Source organism: Phalangium opilio, unplaced genomic scaffold (genome assembly GCF_054372755.1).
Source record: "Phalangium opilio isolate 3A_F unplaced genomic scaffold, DU_Popi_V2 ptg000041l_1, whole genome shotgun sequence".
Classification (NCBI taxonomy): Eukaryota; Metazoa; Arthropoda; class Arachnida; order Opiliones; family Phalangiidae; genus Phalangium; species Phalangium opilio.
The window spans coordinates 255,479-262,526 of record NW_028324165.1 but is presented as its reverse complement, the minus strand read 5'-3'; the positions used below and the strand labels follow the sequence as shown (position 1 = coordinate 262,526).

The 7,048-nt window shown below is 35.2% G+C and overlaps 1 long non-coding RNA gene across 4 annotated transcripts; it reads right to left on the bottom strand.

Annotated features, from left to right (window-relative positions):
• Positions 1-288: 288 nt before the first annotated feature.
• Positions 289-5,429, bottom strand: LOC149679144 (uncharacterized). 4 transcript variants are annotated; one of them, XR_016365677.1, is made up of 10 exons: positions 5,102-5,429; positions 4,992-5,042; positions 4,834-4,925; positions 4,676-4,767; positions 4,517-4,608; positions 4,359-4,450; positions 4,201-4,292; positions 4,043-4,134; positions 3,885-3,976; positions 3,306-3,819 (listed from the first exon to the last, which is right to left on the bottom strand). It is a non-coding gene; the product is annotated as an uncharacterized LOC149679144 (long non-coding RNA). The 4 variants fall into 4 exon arrangements; XR_016365676.1 differs by having other exon boundaries at positions 3,303-3,819; positions 4,359-4,608; XR_016365679.1 differs by lacking the exons at positions 4,359-4,450; positions 4,517-4,608 and having other exon boundaries at positions 289-3,819.
• Positions 5,430-7,048: the final 1,619 nt, after the last annotated feature.

Genomic DNA, 7,048 nt, shown 5'->3' with positions numbered 1-7,048 from the left:
TGAACACGAGGCGAACTGCTAACGCGGTGTACTAATTTAACAACGGACAGACACACACAGACAAACACATAGACTGCTGTTTTACCCTTTCCGTATTAATTTTGAGTTGAGAGACATGATTATCTTAAATATTAAAATAAATATAATTATTATAATAAATTTTCTTCGTTAGTTATTCACCTTATTCAGCGTTACATCCTTTTTAAAAAGAACAATTAAACATTCTTGAGAGACTTGACTAATATTGACGTTTGAATTGAAGGATACGACTGTTGTTTCGCCATACTCAAATAGGTAGTATCATAAGTTTATCATGCCTCTAAGTAGAGAAATGGTGTTGAAACTTTCCATGAAATCCTACAAAAGAAACACCTTTGCTCACCAAAAACGGGGAGAATAAATTCAACCCGGGGCTTAACCCTTTTAGAGCACTAACCTCTAGTAATACCCTCGACATTTCACTCCCCCACCTCCTTTTTTCTCTCTTCTTTATTGAAAAACCCCGATGCTCTTTAGAGCGTCAGATCGCATGTTGAAGTCGAAGAAGCTATTGCGATAAAGTAGCGAGCCCCCAAACCAAACCCGGGCGTTTAAAATGAAAATAAACATAAAATTTTAAAACTAAAAAACTTGCAAATAATTTCGACTTTCGAGTAAAGACCAATCCTAAAACTTTACAAATGGCAGCTACTCCTATGGAAATAGTGTTTGTCTGGCTCCCTTTAATGAAACCCTATACTCTCTCCGTATCATTTATCACCTCAACTTCAATACAAAATTGTACCGCCTAGCCTAGCGTTTCTTTTATCCCTTTTAGAATGTTTCGGGACTGAAACCGCCTTTATCTCAAGAGAGAGAGGGATTTTGGGGTTGCTTAAGTAAAATTCGTTCCCCCTCCCAATGCCTGCCTATACGAAACGTAAAAATCTCCTTTATTCCATGGGATGATTTTTCTTTCATGAGACCAATTTAGTAATCGTCTCGACCGCGTGGTGGCTGCACCGCGACAGTAATTTCAAAATTTTCCCCTCTTGGGATCTTAGCGCTATACGAGTTCTGACGTCACAGTAGCCTGCAGAAGATGCCCAGTTGTAACCCATATTTGTGTACTTAGAGGCATGATAAACTTATGGTAGTATATAAGGGTTGCGAATCGCAGCTATGGATAAGAACAGCGCAATTGCGCGAACCTTTGGTGGAAGCCCCGCCATTGGGACGCCAGACGTTTCTCGTAACCCTGGCCGATCGCCACGTATGTCTTAACCTTAAGGATGATGATGGAGTAGAAGCCTGGTGTACAGACTGGTGTCCATGTGGGATGGACAAAAACAAAGACCAGAAGATGGTGGTGTTAGAAGCCAGGTGTACCGACTGGTGTCCATGTGGGATGGACAAAAGACTAAATGATGGTGGTGTTAGAAGCCAGGTGTACAGACTGGTGTCCATGTGGGATGGACAAAAGACTAAATGATGGTGGTGTAGAAGCCAGTACGTACAGACTGGTGTCCATGTGGGATGGACAAAAGACCAGATGATGATGGTGTTTAGAAGCCAGTAAGTACAGAGTGGTGTCCATGTGGGATGGACAAAAGACCGGAGGATAGGGGTGTAGAACAGACAATGGAGTAATACGCATTGTAAGTGGAATACAATTTTTCAAATTTCCGGTCAGGAATTTGGGAAAACGTTTGCTCCGATTTGAAAACTCCCCTGGGGTGTAAGTCAATAACAACAGACTGACACACAGACAGACAGACACGTCGAAATTAGAACCTCTCCGTGACATAAGTCACTCGGAGAGGTAAAAATGAAATAATAATTTTAAAACAGTTAAGGTAGGGCATCGAGGGGGTATTCACTCAAATTTTCTGTACGCCTGTCAAGTACGCTACGATGTGGCTATTATTACGAGCCCAGCCCTTGGGTCGCCTTGTTCTTTCCTGTGCCTTCATCAAAGAACAGTTTAAGTTTTTTCCCCTTTCTTCGTTACTTTTGTAAATTATCTCTTTTGTGAGCTGAGCCATTATTTCAAATTTTTCAAATTATCACGAACACCCTGAATAAAGCTTATCAAGGAATCATACAATGCAACTCCAGTGTTTAATGACGGTCAGTAACAACACGAATTTCTTGTAACTTTATTTAAGGTAAAGTGTTAGTAAATTCCTCTATATGGTTTATTCGCTGCGAGGATTAAAACAGTACTGTAAGAACGCCATCTCGGATTTTTGCGGTCTCCCATGGACAGTGAATTATTTACCGTCAACTGTCCGTGGGCCTCCAAAACAGTAAATTCAACATATTAGCGAAAACGGAATGTAAGAACCAAAGGATATGTATAGATCACCAATGACATGAACCGGGAACCTGGCTCTCAGCAAGATAAAAAGTAGGCCCAAATGGTTTAAGAATAGTTTTCTTTTTGAAACATACAAATTTGTTAATTAAAGGGGCTGGCCGGAGCTGTTGGGGTAAAGGGGGGGGGTCAAACTGTTGGTTAGCATATTGCTCACCCGCCCACCGCGACGGTGGCGCCTTTTCTTATGGCCAAAGAGCTGGGTGTTTTCCCCCTGAACTAAGGGCGGACTTCACCCCAACAGCGCCGGTTAGCCCCTTTAAACTTCACCCTACGAGAAATGAGATACCATACCTTTTCAGCCATTGCTAGAGCTGTATGAGATATGTTGTGAAAAATGTTCGGGAAACCTTGGGTCTAACTTGCGAGAAACATAGTGACCTACTATTGTTAAACTTCACAGAGATTAACATTACGAGATCAGATAGAGTATAAATCTAAAATCCCTGACTTTCTTGATAAAATTACAATGTCTACATTTTAAAATATCGTGGAATAATTATTATAGTGGTTGAATAGGTAGTTTTTTATCGTGATTAGTTGTCTCAAATCGATAATTTAAACTAATTTCCACAGGACTGGTTGAAAACCACCCGATACCCAGGCGTCTGACTAAAGTTCAGAATATTTTGAAACGCCCGCCATAAGGATAGACAAGGCTTAGGAATTAAAAATTGAAAATATGTTTCAAATAATGCATGCATTCTCGCCATCTGTGGAGCAAGTCTGGTAGCACAAATGTGTGGATTAAACTTAATAAATCGTTGTAATTAGGATTAGTATCGTGACTGATAAGGTGTTTGACGACTTTCTTATAATAATTATTAAAGCGATAAAAGTTGAGGATTTTTTTCTCCTTGTTTTTAGGTAGCCAAAGTGTCGAAATCGAGGTTTAAATAATTGAAAAGTTCAATTATAATTATATTAAGGATCAGTAATTAGTAATAATTATTAACTAAATTTAGAGACAAATTAGTACCATTTCCGTAGAGAAACTACCATATTCAAAAAAACATTAACAGACACACAAAAACACCCACTCTAATAAACCCATGAGAGACATGGCTTTGATATACATACATGTAAACTAAATTATGGAGTTTGCAAAATTCTTGAGTTCCTATTGGCTGACATAGAAACATGTAGAACAAAATATGTGCTACAAAACATTTCACCAGAGTAATGGCACTCCATGTTAAATGCCCATAGCTCTTACATGCAGTCAAAGGCAGGGAGGGGCCTTCTACAGGAAAATTGTAAAATTTTACAAATATATCTACTAGGCCTAGATAATTTCCCATGAAAAACTATGAAAATGATAAATGTTAGCTCGAAAAAATCATTATTTAATTGTAGAGGTTAATATAGTACAACTTTTAAAAAAAAAAGGTTTTGTAGAAGAAAAAGTATCTGCAAAATCGATTTCTTGATTTTTTTCCCATTAAATACTAAGAAAATGGTAACTAATAAAAAATGATAGATTACGATTAGAATTAATTATTAATTAATTTTAGTAATAGTTTCGTACCATTTCAAATAGGGAAAACTGGATTTTTGTCAAAATATGAAAATGATATGCAAGAAAGTTTGTAAAAAATCAAAACGATATGCATGGGTTTTCTGGGGGGAAAATGATAAATTACCATTAGAATTAATTATTAATTAATTTTAGTAATAGTTTCGTACCATTTCAAATAGGGAAAACTGGATTTTTGTCAAAATATGAAAATGATATGCAAGAAAGTTTGTAAAAAATCAAAACGATATGCATGGGTTTTCTGGGGGGAAAATGATAAATTACCATTAGAATTAATTATTAATTAATTTTAGTAATAGTTTCGTACCATTTCAAATAGGGAAAACTGGATTTTTCGGAAAATATGAAAATGATATGCAAGAAAGTTTGTAAAAAATCAAAACGATATGCATGGGTTTTCTGGGGGGAAAATGATAAATTACCATTAGAATTAATTATTAATTAATTTTAGTAATAGTTTCCTACCATTTCCAATAGGGAAAACTGGATTTTTGTCAAAATATGAAAATGATATGCAAGAAAGTTTGTAAAAAATCAAAACGATATGCATGGGTTTTCTGGGGGGAAAATGATAAATTACCATTAGAATTAATTATTAATTAATTTTAGTAATAGTTTCGTACCATTTCAAATAGGGAAAACTGGATTTTTGTCAAAATATGAAAATGATATGCAAGAAAGTTTGTAAAAAATCAAAACGATATGCATGGGTTTTCTGGGGGGGAAAATGATAAATTACCATTAGAATTAATTATTAATTAATTTTAGTAATAGTTTCGTACCATTTCAAATAGGGAAAACTGGATTTTTCGGAAAATATGAAAATGATATGCAAGAAAGTTTGTAAAAAATCAAAACGATATGCATGGGTTTTCTGGGGGGAAAATGATAAATTACCATTAGAATTAATTATTAATTAATTTTAGTAATAGTTTCGTACCATTTCAAATAGGGAAAACTGGATTTTTGTCAAAATATGAAAATGATATGCAAGAAAGTTTGTAAAAAATCAAAACGATATGCATGGGTTTTCTGGGGGGGAAATGATAGACTACGATTAGAATTAATTATTAATTAATTTTAGTAATAGTTTCCTACCATTTGTAAGGGACCTTTTTCGCATTTTCTTACATATGAAATAGTTCTATACTAAAATGGTAAATTATTAGTGTTCTTATAGTAGAAAGAATATTATGACAATTTTTTACCTTTGAGAAATATTCAAGTATCATTTAAGATTAGGAAAGGAAAAAAAAACAACTAATGAATCATTTTCTAACTTAACTCTGTTGTTTTCTTTATAATTGTTTCATTTACTTCTAAGCAGACGACGAATGTTATATTACCTTTGACCTTTTACAATTTTTAGTCGATTAGCCAATTATAGGCGAGTTTGTAAAAAGTGATATGCAAGTTTGTAAAATTTGATATGCAAACTAGATTATGGTTTGCAAACTTTTTTCGAGGGGTTCGACGCTAGGGTGATATGCAAGTTTGTAAAAAAAGTTTGTAAAAAATTTCTATGCAAATTAGGGTCTCCCACCGAGAGGGCGTAAAAGAAAAAGCCTCCGGCGGCCGGTCTCTTAAAGGGGGTAGTTTCGAGGGAACGAAATTCAAATGCAAGGCGCGTCCCTTCAACAAAAAACATTGAATTCGTTAATACGGACGTTTTAGGCAATTATAATATTGAAATTTTATACAATTAAGTAATATTTAAGAAAACTAAGCACTACTTTCAAAGTCTAAATTTTAAAAATACGACGATACGAGAAGGCGAAGTAACAACAAGAGGTAAACATTTTTATAAATGGCAAAAATTAACGGTAAGCCAAGGCTTAGCGCAATTTCACCGCCTTAAAGAAAGTGCCAAGTTTAGAAATAGATTGTGGGACAATAAAAAGGTGGAAAATTATGAAATTAGGCTTATATTAAAGCTTGAAACCTACTTTATATTATATTTAAAATCCATCCATGAGCAAATATGAAAATGGCAACGAAAAAGGACCCACTCTCAAATTTTTTTCCCCTTAAAAAAATGGCGGCCACAAACGGGGTAATTTGTCACGGCGGCAATATTAAAGCAGTCTTATCTCACTATCGATAGTAGGGATGTCAACTTCCCAGAAAAAAACCGGTTTTCGGTTAACCGGTATATTTAAATGGCCGGTTAAACCGATTCAAAAAACTGGCCAAAAAAACCGGTTTTTCAAAAAACCGGTTTTTAACCGGTCGTTTATGATAAATGTTGAAATTACGTAAACTCAAGACCAAATACTAGTACCGGGTAGTTAGTACCAATAGGCGTTAAGTAATGCCGTTTTCCATTGGCATTCTAGAATAGGCCAATGAAAAATTACTCGATAGATGGAGTAATTTTCTTGGAGTGAGAACGAAACTTCCTTTAAAATTGCTTTATACGCATCTATGTCTCCTTTGATATTGTTCCATGGTGGTAGATTGTTAGCAGCCAACCGAAGCTAAGTAACATTAAGTGACAAAAAGGAAAAACTTTTAATTTTGTGAATTTAAAAAAACCGATTCGGTTTTCGGTTTTTATTTTAAAAAACCGATTAAAACCGAAGAATTAAAAAACCGGAAAAAACCGGTGCTCCGGAATTGAAAAAACCGGTTTTCGGTTAAACCGGGCGGTTTTTGACATCCCTAATCGATAGGCCATTTCAACCAAAAGGCATTAAGAAACAAGTTGGGAAAACCAAAATTTTACCTCTCCGAGTCAAGAGGTCTACTACTACAAACTAATTTACCTAGATATGGAATTATTTCTCTTTTTTGAAGTAAAAATTTACGAAATATTGAAGCAGTATTCCAAGCATAGCGAAAAATACAGTAAAGCAGACGACATTTTACATCCAATAAGGATAAATCTTGGACACATGGAAATCAGTCAATGGGGAAAAGATCTGGAAATGAAGTCTACGCTTCAGCTGTTTACCGTATATTCTGATAGCTACATTCACAACTGGTTTGCAGTGTAAACACTATCGTCTCGTCTCACCTCAACAATATTCTTAGTTTGCCAACATGGATGTTAACGTTACATAACACCAAAGCTAAATTGTAGTTAGACGCACTAATAGTCAATGCATACCATAAAGAGAATAAAAAGTCTGTAGCTACTACCCGTTTACCATTAG